The 23,383-nt window shown below is 39.8% G+C and overlaps 2 long non-coding RNA genes across 2 annotated transcripts; one reads left to right on the top strand and one right to left on the bottom strand.

The window, feature by feature from the left end:
- Window positions 1-1,300: 1,300 nt before the first annotated feature.
- On the bottom strand, window positions 1,301-17,316 carry LOC111770188 (uncharacterized). The gene is made up of 4 exons (XR_002803287.2): window positions 17,197-17,316; window positions 9,902-9,999; window positions 9,365-9,462; window positions 1,301-3,481 (listed from the first exon to the last, which is right to left on the bottom strand). It is a non-coding gene; the product is annotated as an uncharacterized lncRNA (long non-coding RNA).
- A 72-nt stretch (window positions 17,317-17,388) lies between these two features.
- Window positions 17,389-22,833, top strand: LOC111770187 (uncharacterized). The gene is made up of 4 exons (XR_011431393.1): window positions 17,389-17,542; window positions 18,845-18,936; window positions 20,263-20,436; window positions 21,023-22,833. It is a non-coding gene; the product is annotated as an uncharacterized lncRNA (long non-coding RNA).
- Window positions 22,834-23,383: the final 550 nt, after the last annotated feature.

Genomic DNA, 23,383 nt, shown 5'->3' with positions numbered 1-23,383 from the left:
TAGTCCTATGACATCTTCTCTGAGAAAGCGGGGCATCAGCTTGTATTGCCTCATTGCCTCCGAGTAAGATGGCATCTCGAGACTGTGTCCTGCTGACACCAGGGGGAAAACAAGAGGGGGGAAGCAGAGGGCTGACTCACCTGCTTTGTTGCTGCAGGTTGGGGCAGAAGCAACCTGCTGGCGATCCTTGACATCAAGGGAGGGAAAGGGGAGATGAGTGCCAACTAATTCGGCCTCATGCCTCCTCTTTCCACCTCATTGATGCCAGGTGGGCACAGAGGTTCAACTCCCCACTGGGATCCAATGACACAGGGATGGGGGGACTAGATGTGACTCACAGTTTGTGTAGTCTCATTGCTACCCAGTAGGTGTGGGAGGCTCTGCTTGCCACTGGACCTCACTGACACCATCCTGGGCGGGGGAAACTGTGTTACCAATTGCTTCTGTTGGGGGTGGGGGTGGGTGGGATGGAGAGTGGGGCGGAAGATCAGCTCCCTACTCAGCCCCTCGGAAACTATTGAGTGGACGGAGTGCCATTTGCCTGGGATAAGGTAGTATTGCCAAAATGGTTTTCTGTTGAAGGGCCTCCCTCTTCCTAGTCTTTTGGCTAGGAGGAATAGGCTTTTCTTAGGGTCTTCTTTTTGGTCTGTGCATGTTGGTGTTTTCCAGTTAGAGGCTTCTGCAGTGCCACATCTGGGATATATAAGGGGGTGCTGGTGGGGAGGAACTCACTGCTATGTCGTTGCTCAAGTCCTAAAATTCCTAGGCAGTCTATCTTCTTCCCACCTTTCAGAGTTTTAGTCAGCTTGCTTGTGCTGTTATGTTTATGAATTCTTCGTTGTAAGAGGGAAGACCTCTGCCACTGTAAGAGGGAGAAATGAGGCTACTCCATGTTGGAACTAGAAGTCCCTGTAACAATTTTTAAAGAACTCTCTGACATTCAATTTGGTCATAATATTTCCGTGGACCTTGTATGGTCCATTGGACCATGGACTGTTACATAAGAGTGCTATGTCTGTGTGTGTGTGCCGGCGTGCATGTGCACACAAAGACAAATTGAAATGACTGGACTTTTCCCTCTCCTAATATCCGTTTCTCATATTTTGCTTACCTTTCCTACACACACGCACACACACACACACACACTCATTTATTTAGTTTGTGTTGTCGTTGTTGATCTACCATGAAAGTTTGCTTGCTTTTTTCTCCTACACCCACCCACTCCAAGCTTACTCCAAATCTTACCCTGTAATTCCTTGCCTTTGGGTGGATGCGAAAAATGAAGAGTCAGGTCCCCAAGTGATCCCAAGCATCTATATTATCCATTATTTTGCATCAATTTGATCATTTCTTATGGTATTGAAATTTTGTCTTAGTGGCCTTGCATGGAGAATTCCTTGAGCTCAGAACTCTGACTATTCAACTTCATATCTATAGCATCTGGGCTCACTATCTGGCACCTTACAGGTTCTCAGTGACTATTTGTTGAATAAAGTTGTCCATATAAGCACATCTTCCATTCGCCTCTGGTGCTGATTAGAATCCTTTCTTTGCACATCCTTATATGCAGCTTGTTAATTTATTTGAGCGTGAAAGGCATGGCCTACCTAAGGTTGAACTGTCCTACTGTGTGATCTTGGGTAGTTCACTGTTTTAGTTATCTATTGCTATGTAATAAGCTACCTGAAAATTTAGCAGCTTAAAATAACAATGAGTTTGCAATATGGATAGGAGTTGTTGGAGCCTGTGTCTTTTCCATGTGCCACCAGCTCAAGTGTTTTAACTAGGCCTAGAGGATATACTTCCAAGATGGCTCACTCTCATAACTGGCAAGTTGTTGCTGGCTGTTGGCTGGGAGCTCACTTGAAACTATTGGCCAGGGGTCTTGGTTATTGTCCATCTGAGCCTCTTCACATGCTGCTTGGGCTTCTTCACAACAGGGTGGCTAGATTTCAAGATGTAGAAGCTGCCAGGCCTTCTTAATACCTGGTTTAGAGTATGCATAGTATGTCTTCTCCTGCATTCTATTGGTCAAATTAGTCTTAGACCCAGCACAGATTTAAGAGGAGGGGAATGTAAGCTCCACCTCTTAGTGGAGTGAACAGCTTGTACATATAGGAAGGGGAAGAATTATTTTAGACTATCTTTGGAACATTAACTCTGCCATAAAATTTCTCTAGCTGTAAAATATGAAATGGGCAACAATAGTACATACATCATAGAGTTGCCATGAAAATTTCAAGAGATACTGTATGTTTCAAGTTTAGAATGATTCCTGGCACATAGTAAATAGTCAGTACATTTTAGCTCATTTAGCTAATTTTTGTTGATATGAGAATGGAAAATTGCTGCAAAATGCTAAGGTAGAGAAGAGCATAACTTTTCCTCCATGGACATTATGATATATTCTCATAAAGTCCAGTTAGAGGATTTTACTGGTTAGTATTCCCTTTGACAGCTTCAGTCACTGTATTCTCTTTGATTTGCTTCCTCTTAAACAACTGACAGAGATTAAAAAAAAAAAAAAGACAAATCATGAGCCATCACATGAAAGGAATAACCTACAGTTTTTTTGTATAATGACTTTTGGTGTCTCTGTTGAAATCCTTTTCCTTTTTATGCTCACTTGTGGGTATATTTCTTCTTGATAGCACTTTTCAGTCCCTCCACATTACACTTTAAAAAAGCAGTCCTCTAAAGAGACATAATGAATGATGTCGGAATGACGTGCCCTGGGAAGCTGCTCTTGGTCCTGTCTTTGGAAGTGCTCATGTGCAGAGGTAGCTGTTTAGGAAAGTTACAGATCAGCAAGAGCCATCAGCCAGATAAATGCAAGGAATAACGAGTGGGGCCAGATAAATTCCAACTTGAGTAATCTCTACATTGTAGCAATTCCAACAAGGTAATTTCTTGTTTCTATACTAGAGGTGGGGATCAATGCTAAACAATGGAATACTAAAATTAGGTAAATTCATTATTTTTAGCAGTTGAAATGTTAGCCAGGTCAAACTTTTCATTAACCAGTGCATGGCGTCTTTGTAACTATCTTGATTTTATATAAAAAGCATTCAGGTTTGTGCCATGTTTTCATAGCACTGCTAATTTCCATTCTTTCCTTTTGATTCTGTGTCCAGACTTGCAATTTCTCCGAGTGATTAAGACCACAAGTTATTCCTTCTACAGCTGACATTTCCTTCCATGATTATTCATCTCTTTAGTTCTTTTAACAGCCCCATTTTATTAATGATCATTTACCATGCAGTAATAAACTCTGTGTCATTTAGTCCTTCCGGAATTTTCTGATCCTTGATTACAGTGTAACATATTGCCTGATTAATTGCTCATCATTGCTGTTTTCAGCTTCTGCGTGCACTAGTTAAGGGTATTTCTTCCCTTTTTAGCTTTACTATCCCCTGAAGGTTTTCATTTTCAACCACCTTATTAGTTGTCTCCAATTTCTCTCACTTCCTTCTTGCATCCCCTGAAAGCACAGAAAATATACTGAATCCTTGTAAATGGTTACCATTGATGCTTGTTTCAGTCTTGCACAGGGGTTCTCAGATTGTAGCGTGCCTTACAAGTACCTAGAGGGCTTGCTAAAACCAATTGCTGGGCCCAACTTCCAAAGTAGGTATGAGGTGTGCCTGGAAAATTTACATTCCTAGTAAGTTTCCAGGGATGTTAGTGCTGCCTGCCAAGGACCAAACTTTGAGAACCACAGGCATAGCAGATTAGTATGATAGTTAAGATCCTAGGCTCTGGGTTCAGCTGATATGGTTCAGACCACAGCTCTGAAACTTAACTTTCCCAACCACGTGATCTCTGGAAAGCTAAGGTTTTACAGCTTAATCTCTGTAAGCTGTAGCTTCTACATTCATAAAATGGGAAGAGGACCAACCTTCTAGACTTGTTATAAGGATTAGATGAGCTGATCCATGGAAAGCATTTAATACAGTGGCAAGATGTAAATGCTCAATTAATTTTAGCTATTGACATTCTTTACAAGAAGTGAGGAATTAATGTTCAAGCTCAATTACCAAAATTGAGAAAACGTGTCCCCTCCAGCACATTGTTCATTTTTCTCTGGATCTTGATTTCCTATACTGCTACAGTAGAAATGCCTTTTTTTTTTTTTTTATGATTGGCTATGTGGACAGAATGATACAGAGGAAAGATCATGAGATTTGGAATGAGAAAAACGCTGGGTTCTAGTGTAGACTCTGCTATTCCTAGCTTTGTGACTCATAACAATTTTCTTCATCTCTCTGATCCAAGTTTCCTGTAAATATCTTCTAAAGTGGTGATATAAATGGTAAGGATTGTTATGGGGATCAAATGAGCCAGATCATTTGAAAGTTTATTTTTTACTTTAATGTTCTGTACAAGTGTAGTTGTTATTGTTATTTTTATTGAGAATAAAAGTCTAGAGCATTTTTAATTGTACTTATTCATTATCATCATGAAAAGTTATAGTTCTATGGAGTGACAATTATGGAAAAAGCTTTTCCCTTAGAATTATTTTGAGGTGGTAGTGACTTTAACTGGGAATTGCTGACCACTTACTTAGATGTGTGGATGTGTTATTTTCTGCTAGTAATCTAGCTAGATCTCTTTCTTATTGACTGAAATGCTGGTTCTTCTTTCAGACATTTTACCTGGAAAGAATTAACATCTAAATGACCATATTTCAAAATGATGCTGAGAGGGAGAGAAAAAATTATGCTATGTCTGATAATGATTGGAGCAAAAAGCACACTTAAGGGAACTTCGTTCTCATGGTATGAGTTGCTCAGTTTTGATAATAGATTTTAGACAGAAACTGGGGACTTCTCTGCTGATACTACAGGATTCTTTTAGAAGAGGAAAGAAGTTCCATTTAATCAGATTTTTTTAAATGCAGCGTTAAACACTGTGTTAGGTACAGTGGGAGATATCAAGATGAACCACACACACTTCATGATTTAGATGCATTTTTCTCTTGCAGAAAGCAGAACAGCATAAAAAAACACTACATATGTCACAATGAAGGTCAAATCAGAGGGCTAAGAGAATTTAAAGGAGGAAGAGATTATTTCTGGCTGGGGGATCAGCACCCTCCCATTTTCAGGCCATGTGCTGAGCCACCTTAAGCCAGTGTATCTGAGTATCATAAGGAGCCTGGAAAGGACTTGGTGAACCCAATTTATTGACCTTTCACAAAGGATTATATTTAAACCAGCTCAGACAGATGAGAATCTATCCTCCATTGGGGGAAGAAATCCTTCCCTTGAAGGAGATTCTATAACCTTCCTTATTAGCTCATTTCAGTATTTAACAGCCTACGCTTGTTGCTGACAGACCTGCTTCAGCTTGCCCACAAACATCAGGATTGGTCCTCTCTGGACTTGCAGAACACAAACTTCCATCTTTGTGTTAGGCGACCATCATCATATCTCTGGGACCCCCATGTCTTTGCTTCATTAGTTGATTAACCAATTAAGTAAATAATCCTGGGAGTCAGGATACAGTACTGGTTAAGAGCATTGAGAGTCAGGCAGTTTGGGATTAGAGTCTTGGTTGGCTCCTTCACTTTCTTGTCCAGTGACCTTGGGCAACGTTACTTAAAACCTCTGAGCCTCAATTTTCTTACCTGTAGAATGGGGATAATCACATATCTATCTTGTGGGGTTGTTGTGAAGATTAAATTAAAAAGATGCATGTTTTAGGTTGAAGTACGTGAAATCACCAATAAGTGACCATTTCGACCAATAAAAAGAGCAATTTTATATGGTTCAAGGTAATAAATGGCTTAGCAAGTTACCCTGAATCTACCAAAGACTCAACCTTAATAGCAATTTTTAGAAACAGAAGAAAAGACTACTATTATTATTTCATTGCTATCATTGTTATTATCGTGGTCTACAATATCCAGGCTGCAAAGGGTTCCTGGACCCAATTCCAACATATGTGGAGGCTTCCCCACACCAACAGACAGTTCCCAGATACCAACAGGGTGTCTGAGAATTCAGCTCAATTCTGACACCATCTACCCAGAGATAGAATTAGATTCTACAGGTAAAGGGCTCACGCCCAAAAGACTGCCCTCCACCTCAGACACCGGCCACAAGTGCAGGTGGTTATCTGTGCTTCTGACCTACTGGCTGCAAACTGGAGGATCCAATGACCCCCTCCTTGGGTTTGATTAATTTTGCTAGATCAGCTCACAGAACTCAGGAAAACCCGTTTACTCACTTGATTACCAATTTATTGCAAAGGATATTGAAGGATCTGAATCAACAGCCACATGAAGAGATACACAGAACAAGGTCACAAAATCAGAGGTGGGACAGAAGGTTTCAATCCTCTGGTCAGATGGTTGGTTCCACTGACACCAGCCCCCAACTTTGGGTCTGGTCCAAAAGTCACCTTCATTAACATAGACAAGACACCCATTTCACTTTTATGGCCCGGAAGCATTTTTAGAAACTGAGATCAAGAGGCTAAATATTGTAACAAAACATGTTCCTATTGCTCTTATCTCTCAAGAAATTCTAAGGGTTTTGGGAACTGTGAACCAAGAACTGTGGATGAAGACCAACTATATCTGAGAAATATATTTCAGTCATCTGAATTAACAATTATGTATATTTCTTATAAATCATAGTATCACACAAGCTCAGTGTTGGAGGATATTCCTGCAAACAAACCATTACAAAACAGTGAAAACATTCGTTATGGAGCTATGCACAATGCCATAAATGTGTGGAAGACAGAGCACCTGGGTTATCCTGCAAAAGTTAGGGAAGGCTCCAGAGAGGCGGCAGCACTTGAACTGGGCCTTGTAGGGTGAGCTGGGGATTTCTGCATAGAAAAACTGCTGGAGGAGTCCCAAGCAGAAGAAAGAGCATGTGCCCAAGGCACAGAGTTAGGAGAGAATGTGGGAGATTTGGGAACCTGTCCTGATTCTGTATGGTGAGTGTGAAATAGGACTGTGAGAGTAGAGGGAATTGAGAGTGGAGAGAGGAGAAGGGACATGGCTTAAAAGAAATGTCGATTTTATTAGGGAAGTTTCATGATTGGTTTTGCAAGTTTGAAAGCTTCCCCTGGAGGTTTTGTAGAGAACGTTTGGCCTGGAGCAAGCGTAGAAGCAGAGAGATGCATAAAGGAGCTAGTGCAGCAGTCCAGCTGAGAAATAATGTAGGCTGAACCCAGCGCAGCAGCAGTGTGCTTGAAAATGATATATTTCCAATGTATGTTTTACAGGTGATGGGTGGGCTCAGGCAAGAGGGTGACGTGTAAGTTGACCCCTGGACTTGCATAGAAAATAGGAGCAGGAGGAGGAAGACTGGGGCCTGGGAAATGGGTAAAAGAGGGCTGAGAAGATAGCAAGTTGAGTTTCAGCCATGTTGCATTTAGTGTGTGTGAGAGCTTCCCGTTTCCTCTGAAGTTCCTAGAGCCTGGTGGTTCTGATCTGACGGCAGCATGAGGTGATGTGGTCTAGTGGGCACCACAGGGGTTCAGGAGACCCTTGCCCGGCATTTTGACAGGGTGAATTACACTTTGCTTTTCTGATTTCACCAGAGTCTTGCCTCCCAAATGGCATTGGTCATGTACCTGTGCTGGGGTAATGGTTAATAAGTACAAAAAGTGGCTATTATTAGTAAATAAATAGAATGTTTACTATGTTTTAGGCTCTGTTCCAAATGCTTTCTGTCTAAACTTCGCTTAATTTTAGCAACAACTCTATGAGGTGGGTAGTACTATTAACCCCACTTTATAGACGAGGAAATTGAAGCTCATGGAGGTTAATAACGTATCCAAGGCCACGTAACTGGCGAGTGGTGAAGCCAGGATGCAGGTGGAGGTCTCCACAGTTCCTAAGCTTATGCTGGGATATGTAATTTGGCCTAGGCTAGAGAATCATAAATTCCCTGCTTTATAATGGGATTTTATTGTTTCTAAAATAAATCTTATTTGGTCCAGATTATTTTACACAGTGTTCTGAGGTTTATCGATTTAATAAAACAATCCATGGATTAAAAATTCCTCTGTCTAATCCGTGTTCTCCAGTGGGAACAATTCTGGATTTTGGTGTATTTGATCTGTTATTTTGTTTCACTCTCTAGTTTGGGAGTCCCCCCGTTTGGAGGAGTCAGAGAGGAGTTACAATTACAGATGATATTTACTCTCTAAAGTAAATTCAATTTATTGCTTATTTTTAATTTTGACTGAAATAGAAATTTTTGTTTTCTGGTTTTCTTGCTAGGTCACTTACATGATGTGCCAGTGTCTGGCATTCTTACAGTCCCTCCATTCATCCTTGCTATGGACTGAATGTTTGTATTCCCTCAAAATTCATATGTTGAAGCCCCAGTCCCCACCGCGATGGTATCTGGAGGTGGGGCCTTTGGGAGGTACTTAGGTTTAGTTGGTTCATGATGGGATTAGTACCCTTATAAGAAGAAGGACACCAGAGCTGGCGCTCTCTCTGCCGTGTGATGACAGAGCTAGAAGGCAGTGTCTCTAAGGGGAGCCTCATCAGGCTCCAGAACCGTGAGAAACTGATAGTTGTTCTTTAAGCCTCCCCATCTATGGTATTTGGTTATAGCAGCCCAAGCCAACTGACAGTCCTCCTGGGAAGACGTAAGTAAGTAAGATGACGACTCTCTCTGCTGTGGACTCCTACAATGGTGACAGTCCTCAGTGTAAGAGAGTCCCTTACCTTGGTAGCAGCTCAGACACTGACTGATGGAAAAAACCAAACTAAAATTTTCTTTCTGTAGTTGTGCTTTTATGAATTATTTAACTGGGCTTTGTCCCTCCCTGTATTTAATTGCACTCACGGAGAAAAACCATGGAGTGTTGGCATTAAGAACCCTTTAGAAGACAAAGCAGATGATTATTCTTATCATCAAAGGAGGCACTCATGTTGGTGCAGTAGGAAGCACTGCACAGAAATAGCTTGTTGGCAGATCTGCGCTCTCAAGGTGGATATCTTCAAGCCATCCTTGACTCTAGAGCAGAAAGGCAACCAAGTACAATGCCGAGGAGTGGGGAAATGGTACACTGAAGGCAGAAGGATCTCATGTGAAATTTCAAGTGGCCTTCAACAGCGCCGATCAAAGAAAAGATTCACAATGATTCGCTTTCCTTCCCAGTGTAGGAACTACTATCCTCAGGAAAGCCCAGATCTCTTCCCAGCTCGGGTATTAACTGATAGTTTAAATGAACATAATCTTTCACTTACTTGCCTTTGCATGCACTGTTTCCTCTGTCAGGAAGACCTCCCACCCTCCTCCACCCTAGTTCTTCTGGAGAATTCCTACATGGGCTCCCATACCTAAATAATAACAGTGATACTAGCAAATGTCTATGGAGTACTTACTGTGTATCTGGTAGTGGGTAGTGTCAAGGGTGCAGTGTAGGGCACGGAAGTATCTGCTTCAGATGCTGGCAGTAAGGGGTTGCATTGTCTATAGAGAACTAAAAACAATTACAAAACCAAAAAATGAGTCTGCTTTTTCTAACCATCATATGTTGGCAATTCTAAACAATGACAGTGATAAAATACTCCTCCCCACTCAGTCAGAGTTTTCCCAGTGAGCCCTCCTTCACCCTTGGGACCCACTGTATTTGCCCACCACCTTCCCAAGCCTTTACATATATTAACTTCCATAATTTGTCCCCATTTTACAGCTGAGGGAACTGAAGCACAGAGAGCGCATGTGACTAACCTAAGGGTATACAGTGTGGTCATACCCACCTAGCAGGTAAGTGATGTGGCCACGGCTTCAACCCAGGCAGTATTGCAGCAGTTCACTCACATAACCACTGAACATATGACTCTTGGAATATCTAGTCCGCAAATAAGTATACCTCCATAATGGTGCCCCTGATCCACCCAGGAGAGAGTGCTCCTTACTTGTGTTCCTCAGCACTGGGTTTATGTTTCTATTACAGCATTCACTGGGCTGCAGGGCGGTGAACTGAGGGCTCCCTGAGCCTAGCTCAATGGCTGCCCTGTAATAGATGCCAGATAAATGAATGAATGAATCTTTCCCAGAACTGGAAAGATTTCCATCTACTTATGTATATTATGTATATATTATGGCGATTGGTAGAAAGCTCTGGATTTCGGTTTGGGATTTGAGAACAGCCTTCAGTTCTGACTCTGCTACTAATTATATCTGAGACCTAGAATCAGACATTTAATACATCTGGATTTTTATTTTCTAGTTTGTGAAATAGGGGATGAAGTTATATCAGTGATTTTCAAAAGTGGTAACCTTTTTACAAACTAAACTCAGATGAATTTCTTTTTTCCCCCTTCCATTGCTAAAAAGCATTTTTGCAGAAAAAAAGCCTTTTTATTTAAATATAACATGCTACAGAAAGCACACAAATTAATTAATTATCACAAGATGAACATGACCATGTGATACCACTCAGATCAAGAAACAGAACATTACCAGCCCGCTGGTGCCCTCCCTCCTGGTCAAATGTGAAGCTCCTCTAACTTCTAATATCATAGACTAACTTTCTAATAAATGGAAAAATTTAATATATATTATTTTGTGTAAGTCTTCTTTTATTCAACATTATGTTTGTGAGCTTCATCCATGCTGTCATAACTGTAGTTCATTCATTTTCCTTGCTGTATAATATTCCACTATGTAAACAGACTGCAATTTAATTATCCATTCTACTGTTTATGAATATTTTGGATAAGTGCAGAGAAAGCCATACCTAATGAATCATGGTAAAACTGCTAAAAAGATCAAAGACAAAGATATCTATTAAAAATTATTCACTCTTTTACTTTCCAGAATGCTAATTCCCTTCCCCCTTTTTGAGAACTCTTCCTTCTTCCTTACTCCAGCTGACAACTTCTAATGTATCCAGGTCTCCTTCTCACAACCATCATTGATTGGCCAGGACTGGACACCTGAACAATTCAGGCCAATCATACTTCCTGTGCTCATGCCCACATTTCCTAACCCTGGAAATAATCACAACCAGGTACTCTTTCAATATTCGTGACCTTGGGATCAGAGAGAGAGTTGCTATAAGAGACTTTGCAACTGACTGGGGCCATGTTCACTAGGAGGAAGAAGTCATTCTGCAATGGGAGAAAGCACAGCTTACACCTGGATAGAAAGAGTATGGAGAGAGAGAGAGAAAACACCTCAGTGGTATCCTTGGCTTCCTTCATCCCAGAGGCCCCACCCGTCTTGCTCTTCCTGTTATTAGTTACTTGATCCATTAAATTCCTCCTTAGCCTACGTTAGTTCAGGTTGGTGTTCTGTTACAACCAAAATAAATCTTACTAGTGTAGACATGTTACACAGACCAAAATACATAAAATCGATAAATGTGGAGCTGTTCTGCCTCATACTGTCACCTCATAGCAGTCCCTTTTAAAAAAACAATGAATTGAATGATATTTAAGATCCAGATGCAATTTTTGAGGAATGTTGAGGGTGGTAAGTATTGTCGGTATAAAATAAGAAAAAGTATTTGAACCCAGAATAGTATTTTATGAGAGCCTCAGTACTCTGACGCCTGCCCAGCGCTTTCTTCAGTGCTCTCCTCGCTTCCACTCAAAATGATCCTCTCCCTGGGCTTGCTGCCCTGAGCCTAGGTCACAGAGCATTGCTAGCAGAAGGTGTGAACCCTATGTTCTTCAAGTGCATATGCTTGACACAAAGAAGAAATTCAATAAATATTTACTTTGTGGTTGCTGCCCAAATTCAGCACTCACTACTTAGCCACGAGTGCTTTCCTCTTTGGTGGATGGTTACTTAACACATGTCTGCCAATAGCTACTCCAGAATCTCTTAATGCTTCTGAAATCTGCATTCTTACTTGATAAATGACTCCCTGCTCTATTTTTAATGAACAACTTCAGAGGCTCCCTTCTTTCTTGGAACATGTTTGAACCTTCTCATTTATACCTCTTGTCCTTCTCTCTTGCTCAAAGGAATCTGTGTCCTTATTTTTTTCCAAAGCTGGATTCCATCTGAGAGACACTGTTGTTATATTTATTCCCTCTCTCTGGCATCTTCAAACTCCCTCTCTGCATAGACTTCCAACCCAACCTGTGTGTTTCTTCTTCACCTTGAAAGAAAATCATAGTGTGACGTTGGTGTCCGCTCTAGCTGCCATCATACTGCTTTTCCTTTACTGACACATTTCTTGACTAAGAAGTTCAAGGATATAGGGATCACTTGTCTTGAAACCTTTTAGTACCTTCTACCCATTTCCAAGGTAAGTTATTCTATCTCCTTGATTGATCTTTCTCTCCACCCGGGCTTTTCTTCTTCTTCCTGTCCTCTAACTCTGAACTCTGAGCACTTGTGCAAGGTCTGCCTGGGTGCTGGGCTCTTTCTTCTGCTACAAATGTTCTGTCTGCTTCCTACATAATGTCTGTACAAATCACACCCGAATCTAAACTTTCCACCTTGTTCTCTCACTCAAGCTCCTGCTGTGTTGTCTTTAATTCCTGCCGAACATTCCCACTTGGCTGTTCCATTTTTTTCCTCTCAAATGAACACTCACCAGACTGAGTTCATCCTTCTCCTTCCATCCACACTGGGCTCAGCATGCTAAATTCCTTTCCTTCATCAATAACACCAAGATTTCCCCAGTTAGGCAGGCTTGAAAATGCCATCATTATTGACGTTTCCTATCTTTCGTTACACATAATAATCAATCACTCTGACTCATGGAGATTGTTCTTTGAAAAGACTCTAGCAGCCATTCTTTTCTTTTTCCTGCTCCCACACCAATCCGTGATTTATATTAGCTGACGCCATTACAAAGCTCATAGAAGAATGTGGCATCTTCCTTTTCCCATGTTTTCTCTTCTTGATGGGCCGATAAATTCTTCTCACTCTGAAAGATATTTTTAGCTCCAAGCTATTTTTAGAACCAAAATTACTGATCTGCATGAATTCCAGGAATGAGCAAGTCTTCCTGTGGCTAATTCTCCTAGATCTGCTCATGTCCCATACGCTGTTTATAACTTCTCACTTAGAAGATTCTCCCAAATGGATGGGATATTTTAAAATCAGAATTTTAAAAAATTAAAATACCTTAACACATTTAACAACAGCTATCATTCTCACCTAGAAAAGTAGAGATGGTTCCCACACAACCTTATTTTGGTAGTCAGTTGACTACTTATTTCTCTCGATTGTAAGGAGTGCAGGAGCTATGTTTACTGTTCTGTAGACACTGTAGTGTCTAACTCAGGGTTTTTCATGTAGTAAGAATTAAAAAGTTTTTGATGAGTGGTTGGGTGACAGGGCTATATACCACCTCAATAATACATAGCCTTTGTAAATCTTCAAATTTTTTAATTTTTAGCATGCCAAGAGTCAACCTTGGAGTTGGTAGAATATGTTATCTTTGCTATTTTCTGCTGAGGAATCTGAGGTTAAAAGAGGTGGATTGTCCAAAGCCATACAGGTATTTGGCAACATGACTAGGCCCAGAAACTGATCTGTTTTCTTAAACCCAGTTTCTGAGCCCTAAATCTTGCTTTCTTGGGAGATCAGTAGAAGGTTTTGGAACAAATGATATTTAGAATTGAAATCTCTAAATGGGAATTTTCTCCCTTAGACTATTCAGTAAGTTCATAAATAACATTTTTGTATTTTAAAATAAAGTCAGTCTGTCAGTTATTTCCATATGAAATTTGATTTTTTTCTGTTTATGACAGGAAAACAACTTACCTAAATTTAGATATTTTAGTTTCTATTATTTTATAATATTATCTAACATCTGGAAATGGTGGATCTGGAAGCAATGTAAGAGGTTGTCTAGAACAATCTCTCTTTATAGGACTCCCTTTCACCCAGAGAGAGATGGAAAGGGCTTGAGTGTGTGCAATGTGCTATTTATTCAGGGAAACTTAAAAGGTGAGGCACTTGAATGAAATGAATTGAGATGTGCTAGGAAACTCTGCACTTCCTTGGCTGCTATTCTCTCCACACCTAACCCTTTGTTTTACCTGTGATCTTTGTCCGGCATCCCGTATTTCCTCACTAAGGATAGTATCATGTGGGAATTACCTGAATTCATGTTTGTCTTAGGAAAATTTGTACTTGTCTCCCTGGCTATCAAAACCCTTCTGATTCCTCTGTTCTAGACATTCTTCAAAATTCCTGGTCTGTGGATAGCACTTTGATCTTCCATTCCTCAGATGGGCCAAGCTCAGATCTACTCTAGGCCTTTGAACTTGCTATTTCCTCTACCAGGAATATTCTATCCCAAAGACTTTTGCAAGTCCGGATCTTTGGGCCATTCAGGTCTTGGCTCACATGCTATCTCCTCTAAAAGAGGATTACTCTCAATCATAGCATTCTGTTTAATTACTTTCGTAGTATGCATCATCTGTAATTATCGTGTATATTTATTTGTTTGCTTGTTTACTGTATTTTTTCCCCTGCCATCCCATCTTGACTAGAATGTAAGCTTCATAAGATCAAGAATCTTGCTGAACCTATTCACCACAGTAGCACCTAGAGCATAGTAGGAGGCAATAGATATTTGTCAGGTAAATGAAGGATGAATTCTTATGAAATTTTTTTCTGTCACTTCAAGGGATTTTAGATATTGGGAGGTAAACTTGTGTAGTGTGTCATATTGATTCAATTTCGTCTCTGATTAATATGTAGGATTTTGAACTCTCAACAAGCTGAACATAGAGAGAATGTACATCAACATAATAAAAGCCATATACACAAGCCCACAGCTAACATCATAGTCAATGGTGAAAGGTTGAAAGCTTTTCCTCCAAGATCAGGAACAAGATAAGGATGCCCACTCTCACCACTTTTATTCAACATGGTAATGGAAGTCCTGGCCAGAGCAATTAGGCAAGAAAAAGAAATAAAAGCCATCTAAATCAGAAAGGAAGAAGTAAAACTGTCCTTTTTTGCAGACATAATATTATATGTAGAAAACTCTAAAGAGTCCACCAAAAAACTGTTAGAATAAACAAATTCAGTAACGTTTCAAGATACAAAATCAATATACAAAAATTAGTTGCATTTCTATACACTAACAATGAACCATCACAGAAATTTTAAAAAATTCCATTTATAATAGCATCAAAAAGAATAAAATACTTAGGAATAAATTTAACCAAGGACGTGAACAGTCTATACACTGAAAACTATGACATTGATGAAAGAAATTGAAATAATACACAAATTAATGGAAAGATATTCCATGCTAATTGATCAGAAGAATTAATATTGTTAAAATGTCCATATTAGCCAAAGTGATCTACAGATTCCATGCCATCCCTATCAAAATTCCAATGGCAGTTTTCACAGAAATAGGATAAACAATCCTAAAATTTGTAGGGAACCACAAGAGACCCTGAATAGCCAAAACAATCTTGAGAAAGAAGAACAAAGCTGGAGGCATCACACTTCTTGATTTCAAACTACCTTACAAAGCTATAGTAATCAAAACAGTATGATACTCGCCCAGAAATAAACTTATGCATATATGTCAATTAATTTATGACAAAGGAGCCAGAAATATACAATGGAGAAAGGATAGTCTCTTCGATAAATGGTGCTGGGCAAACTGGATATCCACCTGCAAAAGAATAAAACTGGATTACTACCTTACACTATAAGCAAAAATCAACTCAAAATGAAGTAAAGAGTTGAACGTAAGACCTGAAACTGTAAAACTCCTAGAAAAAACATAGGGGGTAAGCTCCTTGACATTAGTCTTGACAATAATTTTTTGAATTTGACACCAAAGCGAAGGCAACACAAGGCAAATAAATAAATGGGACTACATCAAATTAAAAAGCTTCTGGACAGCAAAGGAAGCCATCAACAAAATGAAAAGGCAACCTACAGAATGGGAGAAAATATTTGCAAATCATATATCTAATAAGGGTTAATATCCAAAATATATAAAAAGTATTCATACAAGTCAATAGCAAACAAACAATCCAATTTAAAAATGAGCAGACAAACTGAATTGACATTTTTCCAAGGAAGATGTACAAATGGTCAACAGGTACATGAAAAGGTGCTCAACATCACTAATCACCAGGGAAATGCAAATCAAAACTACAGTGAGATATCATTTCACACCTGTTAGAATGGATATCATCAAAAAGATAAGAAAGAACAAATATTAGCCAGGGGATGTGGAGAAAAGGGAACCCTTTTGCACTGTTGGTGGGAATGTAAATTGGTACAGTCACTATGGAAAACATTATTGATATTCCTCAAAAGATTAAACGTAGAACTACAATATGACCCTGTAATCCCACTTCTGGATATATATTCAAAGGAAATGAAACAGAAGTTTGAAGAGATATCTACACTCCCATGTTCATTGCAGCATTATTCACAATAGCCAAAATATGGAAACAACCTCAATGTCTATCAATGGATGAATGGATAAAAAAGACGTGGTGTACACATACAATGGAATATTATTCACCCATAAGAAAGAAGGACATTCTGCCATTTGGCACAGCATGGATAGACTTTGAGAGCATTATGCTAAGCAAAATAAGAGATAGAGAAAGACAAATACTGTGTGATATAACCTATATGTGGAATCTAAAAATGCTGAACTCATAGGAACAGAGAGTAGAGTGGTGGTTACCAGGGTGTTGGGGTTAGGGAAAAGGGGAAATTTTGGTCAAATAGTATAAAGTTCCAGTTAGAAGATGAATCAATTCTGGGATCTAACCTACAGCATAGGGATTATAGTTAATAATACTGTATTATATAATTGAAAGTTGTTAAGAGAGTAGATCTTAAATGTTCTCACCACAAAAAATAAGTGGTGGTTAGGTGGCATGATGCCAGTGTTAGCTCACGCTATCATGGTAATTATTTTGCAATATAGAAGTGCATCAAATCAACCCATTGTGCCTTAAACTTTCACAGTGTTATATGCCAATTATTACTCAATAAAGCTGGAAAAAATGTCTAGAATTTTGGTCATATTGGTCATCACTTTTACATATTGCTAATAGATGTTTAGAGAACACTGTCATTCCAAATAATTGGTCCATGGCATCTGAATCTACCTGGACATTTTTGTAACGTCTAAAGGGTTACGCTATATGAAAAGACACCTAAAGCCCGGAAGAATAAAAGACCAACTCTTCTGGACGGGAAGCACCGCCCCGTTGCGTACTGTCTTCTCATCCCAGGTGAAAGGTACCTCTGCTCTCCAGTCATTGGATGGGGATGTTATGGTAGCGACGGCTCCTCCTGGGAGGATAGCATGTGAGTGTTGCAATTGGTAGAAGGGCTTGTTTTCTTTAAAAACCTGTGTCAAAATAGCCTTCTCTGAACTGGGCTTTGGCTGTTCTCTCACCAGCTTCTGTGATGCTGGCAGGCATTGTGATGCCCTACATTTTCCTAAGGCTTTCTGAGCCCATGAGGCCTCCATCCTTATCTCTGTTACCTTGGTGCCCAGGGAAGCCAAGGCAGTGTTGTCTTGTTCTGTTGGTGGTGGTTGGGGGTAGTTTCTTATAACCTTTAATCTTCGGAACAACCCTGACCTGGTAGGTATTATTAAGACTGATTTTCCTTAAGGGAACAGACTCAGAGAGGTCACACCACTTGGCTGAGGTCTTGCCCCTAGTAAGTGGCAGAACCAGCATTTGAACCTCAATCTATCAGATACCAAAACTTATATGTGCTGTTATGTGGCAGCATTCAGCAGCGTCTCTATTTGTGGAGATGAGGAGTTCACTATTTCTAATCTATTATTGATTAGCTTAAATTGTTGGAAAGCAATTTCAGTTACTGAAGCAAAATCTGTTTCTTTTTATTTCTAAGATTGCCCTGTGGGAGCTGTACAGAATGTCCACCCTTTCTTTTTCCTGACAATCACTTTCAAATACTTGAATAAAATTCTCAAATACGATAGTTAGGGATGGATAAAGAGGTGGAACCTGAAGATGAATCATAGCATTTGGATTGATGGAAATGAGAGCACAGACATTATAGGTAATCAAATGTGGTAATAATAGAGTGATGTGTTGAATGCTTATTGTGTCCACTATTGTGCTCGTCACTCTCTATGCTTTGTCTCAAGTAATTCTCCCGATGATGGTGCAGTAGGTGGATGATGTTCTCATTTTATAGATGTGAAAACAGACTCAAGAGATGTGAAGTAATCCAGTTCACTCAGGTATTAAGTGACAGAGATTTGAAGGCAGACTTATGCGATTCCAAAGGATATGTTTTCTGCGCTAGCCTAGGCTGCTTCTTGGCTACGTAAAGTAAGTTACAAAAACAGTATAATCTGTTTATCAGTCTGAATTTAGTGCAGTACAAACCAAAAAGGCTTTATTCTTTTCCAGTCACCATCTTAAACATGATCTTCCAATTTACTCCATTTTTGTCCTCTATTAACATTTTAAGACGATTCCATAGCTTTTTTTTTTTTTTTTTTGATTAGCCCTGAGCTAACATCTGCTGCCAATCTTCCTCTTTCAGATGAGGAAGATTGGCTCTGAGCTAACATCCGTGCCCATCTCCCTCTATTTTATATGTGGGACACCTGCCACAGCGTGGCTTGATAAGCGGTGCATAGGTCTGTGCCTGGGATCCAAACTGGCGAGCCCTGGGCTGCTGAAGTGGAGTGTGCAAACTTAACTGCTATGCCACCAGAACCAGCCCCTCCGTTGCTGTTTAGGCCTTTCAAGTTAGGGCAAAGACCAGCCCTTGTAAGTCTAAAATTCCAGTCTCATTTCTTTCCTTCTTTTCAGCTCAGACCCAACAACCTAAGCCCAACTGACCTTTAGAGAAGAAGAGCATGGTCAACTCATTTCATCTTTTTTCCCACCTCTTTTTCACAGGCATTGAGGCGGGGAGCAGGGAAATGGAGAAGGACAAGCGACTCTTACCTGATGCTGTTGTAGTCCTTTCTCTACGGTTGCTACTTCTCCAGGTAACTGATCAGCTACTAAGTCTGTCTGTAAGGCCAGTGTCCACCACTGGGCTTCATTTGGGCAAATGAAAGAGAAAGGGGAGGCAGAGTTAAGGTTTGGATGCCAGGAAAGATGACGCTTATGGAAATGGACAAGCTGGAAGAAAGTGAGCTGGTTCAAGATAGGTGTAATCCAAGGGGCATGACAGAAATGCATGACTTAAAATGGAAAAGCAATTAGCTTTTGCCTATGGAACAGATGTGTTCCAGCTGTTGGTTCTCAAATGAACCCAATTTTCCTTGTTAACTGTTATTATAAAAGCAAGGATATATCCCCACAAGAAAAAAAGGAAATCCTCAATAGACTCAATTAAAAACTTTCGGCGAAGATGTAGCTGAAATGGTGGCCAGCTTCCTAGGGCCCTGTGGGATTATTGTCCCACTTAGTGGTTCACTTCCCTTTGCCGTGATGTTTTGACTCGTTGGTCTCCCCTAAGCTGTCAGGCCCTCTCCTGTTCCCTCCAGGATAGAATATTAATGCAGTGTCTATTATTGGAGAAACCACTGCACAATCCTCAAACCCTGGGAGTTTTCTGGCTGGCTATAGAAGATGTCACATTTGCATTCAGGTTTTACACGCTTACTCGACTGCCATTTCTCACCTTTGGAACATTTCTAAAAATAAGCAACCTACTCAGAGCAGCCATGAGGGATAACTGTGACCTGTATCTCTTTATTTTTATATGAACAAAAATCCTCCACAAAATAGTCTATAGAAATGGCATCCTAGATTTCATCAGACTCTTAGTTGTCCTACAGATTTGACATTCTCTGTGTCTGTATGACATCTATTGGTCTGCCTATTGTGAGAGAACTCTCTTTTGAACCAGTTACCAGAAAACCCAGTTGGGAAAATGGGAAGTTATGTCCCTAACTCTGCCCCCTGAGCTATTTGATCTTGGCCACCACGGGAAGTTGCTGAGGTTTGGAAGAAGAACATGCACTGAAGACACCAGGAAATTGAAGAACTTAGGAACACCTTGGGAAGGGGAAGGGGCATAAGGAGGGAGGAAAGGGCTACTGGCAAAGATGAATTGCTTTAGAAATGTTCCTGCACTGGTTTCTAGGCAGGAAACCTATAATACCAATCCCGTTGAAAAGACTGGGTCAATAGAGTCACCTCCCGAACTCTCAATTTATTGCACCAACAATTTCTCTAACTCTGTTACGGCTGAAGGAAGGTGTTGTGTTGATAAAAAATACTCTTACAGCTCTTTTTGAAAAGAAGAAAAGGATTTTCACAAATGCTTCCCTTCTCGTTTATTGTCACTACCATTTTTTCCCCAGACTACTCTCATTCTCAGCCCACGTAGGAAATCAGAAGATAATTTAAAATTAAATGATGATGGCTCTGAGCTTAAAGCACTTTGAAAAAGAGAGGAAAGAAACATATCACAACTTGACAGGGCTGGGAGTGAGAGTCAGAAGCTTGCCCAGGATGTCCAGAAGAGCTGCTGGCAGGTGGGTTCTTGGTGCATTTGTGTGACTATGAAAGACCCCACAACGTTATCCTGCCTCACGCAATGGGATGGCGACCGAGGTCACAGAAACACAAGGGAGAGAGCTGAGAAAGAATGGAAAGAAGGTACAGACAGAGAGTTAGTAAGTTAGGAAAGCCAGGTTGAATCCTTAATTTATTACTTACTATTTTGCATTATAATCTTTCTAAGCATTTCTTTCTATACCTATGAAAATATTTTCATAGAATGTCTGTAAGAAGTAAATAAAATTATATATATATGCATACATATGTGTATATAGGTGCATGTATATATGTATATAGGTGAGTATATAACTATGTATGTATGTATGTTATGTATGTATGTGTGTATATATACATATATTTATAATGTATCACACACCACACACATATAATTCTTAATCAGCACAGGGTCAACGTATAAAAAGTTCCTTATAATAGTAATGGTATAAATTATTCTTATTATAGGGTATAAGCCAGCTCTTTAGCTTATTTTAACTTTACTTCCACTTGCCCATATGTGATAATGTGCAAATCACTAAAAAGGGCCTTTCCTTTCTTTTCCAGGTTCTCTGACTTTTAGAAGCAAAAAGAGCATTTGTCAAACTCTGACAAATCAGAATTCAAATTTCTGCTCTGCGACTTATGAGCCACAGAACCTGGGACAAGTTAGCTTTCTAGGTCTCAGAGTTCACATCTGGATAATGGGATTATTTATTATTTCACAACATAGCTGTGAAATTGAATGAGGTGAAAAGTATGTAACAGTGCCGAGCATATTGCCTGGTATATAACATGCATTAAACCAGGGGTTGGCAAACTTCTGTCAAGGGCCAGATAGTAAATATTTTAGGCTTTGCAGGCCTATCGACTCAAGTTGGCCGTGATAACATGAAAGCAGCTGGAGACGATATGCAAAGGAAGGATCATGGCTGAGTTCCAATAAAACTTTGTTTAAAAAAGACAAGTGGGCCAGTTTCAGTCTGTGATCTGTAGTTTGCAAATCCCAGCACTTAACCGATATTACTTTCTTACTTTTCCCCCAATTTGTCTTCTCTGAGATTAAGGTTTTTCATGTGTATCACATTGAAAATAGTACCTACCAAAAGTTTTATTTATTTATTGAGCATCTGTTGTATACAAAGGACTGAGTCAAATGCAATGAACAACAGAGTGAATAAAATTTCCTTCTACCCTTGAGGGGCTTAAAGGATAACAGAAAGAGCTGAATTTATCTCAGCTTGGTCTTCCTAGCCAGAATATGGTTGAAGAGTATTTATTTCATGGAGTTACTATGAAGATGAAATAAAGCATCATGTTTAAGTGTGGATGCAGTACCAGCCATTAGGGAGAAGTGGTTATTGGACTTAACCTTTTTGCTGTGAAGAATGTAAAACTGGACAAAATGTACGAAGAAACTCTTTTCAGACATTGGACCACAGAGAACACAGGGCTGTGATGCTTGAGATAAGGAAAACACCAGATTTCACTCCAGCTTTCTGCCCATGACCCCTAGCTAAACCTCAGCACAGCAAAGTGGAGCCCAGTTAAAAAAGAAGTTGAGCCCAATTAAAAAAAAAGTTTTTATTCCTTTTTAAAGAAGTGGCTTCACTGGAGAGAGGCAAGACAGATTAGAGTTTGGGGCCGCTGATGTAGCTGGAAGTTATCGATCAGATTACTGAGGAGAAGGCAGATGCACAGATAACGTGACTTCAGAAATCTGCACAAGGATCCCCTTGAGTTTTGAGGTGAATGGAAAGCTGTGTATGCACAGATCAAGGTTCAGTGAGATTAGGCAGAGAATAGCTATTGGATAACTGTGAACTGGAAAGAATCTTAGAGGTTGCACAGTGCAGGAAGATGGGGTTATAATGACCTAAAGTGGAGAGACCTCATAAACACCCTGGGCATTCAACTGAGATCCCGGAAAAGCTATGACTCAAGAGTAAGACTACTCTGGCTCTAGAAGAAGGCCACTCTAGATCCATCATAAAAAAGCTTAAAACCAAGCGTTGAGAGGATAAAGCTGATTTGTCAATAAATTAAGTGCCTGCCAGAACAAAGCATAACAGTCTTTAAAGGAAGGCAACAAAATTCAGACTTATATAACAACATAGAATCTACAATCGAATATATAATAATATATTTGAAGACATATGAAGAACTAGGAAAATGTGGCACTTAACCAGGAGAAAGATGAGTCAGTAGCAACAGACACAGAAATACCACAGATCTTGGAATTAACAGATATGTTGCTCTATTTTGGGCCACACCCACTTCACCTCCAATCCCCCATCCCTGACCCCTGGCAACCACTAATCTATTGTCTATTTCTATATGTTGTCATTGCAAGAATGTAATAAATGGAATCATACAGTAGTCAACCTTTTGTTAATGGCTTTGTTTTGGGGGGGTAACATTGGTTTATAACATTATGTAAATTTCAGGTGTACCTCATTGTATTTTGACTTTGCTATGCACACTACATCATGTTCGCCACCAAAAGTCTAGTTTCCATCCATCATCATAAAAATGTCCCCCTTTACCCCTTTTGCTTTCCTCCCATTTCTCTTCTGCTCCAGTAACCACCAATCTGTTCTTCATATCTCTCTATGCTAAGCCAAGTAAGTCAGACTGAGAAAGACGAATACCATATGATTTCACTCATATGTGCGATTGGCTTTTTTCACTCAAAATAATTCCCTGGAGATGCATCCAAGTTGTTGCATGTATTGATAATTTGTTCCTTTTTCTCACTGAGTAGTATTCCGTGATATAGATGTATCACAGTCTGTTTAACCATTCATCCATTGAAGGACCTCTGGGATGTCTCCACTTTTCAGCTATTACAAATAAAGCTGCTTTGACCATTGGTGTACAGGGGTTTTTTTGTGTGTAGACATAAGTTTTAATTTCTGTGGGATAAAT

This window comes from Equus caballus, chromosome 23 (assembly GCF_041296265.1).
Source record: "Equus caballus isolate H_3958 breed thoroughbred chromosome 23, TB-T2T, whole genome shotgun sequence".
In the NCBI taxonomy this organism is placed as follows: Eukaryota; Metazoa; Chordata; class Mammalia; order Perissodactyla; family Equidae; genus Equus; species Equus caballus.
Note: the sequence above shows the minus strand (reverse complement) of the source record. Positions and strands in the feature narration are given on the sequence as shown.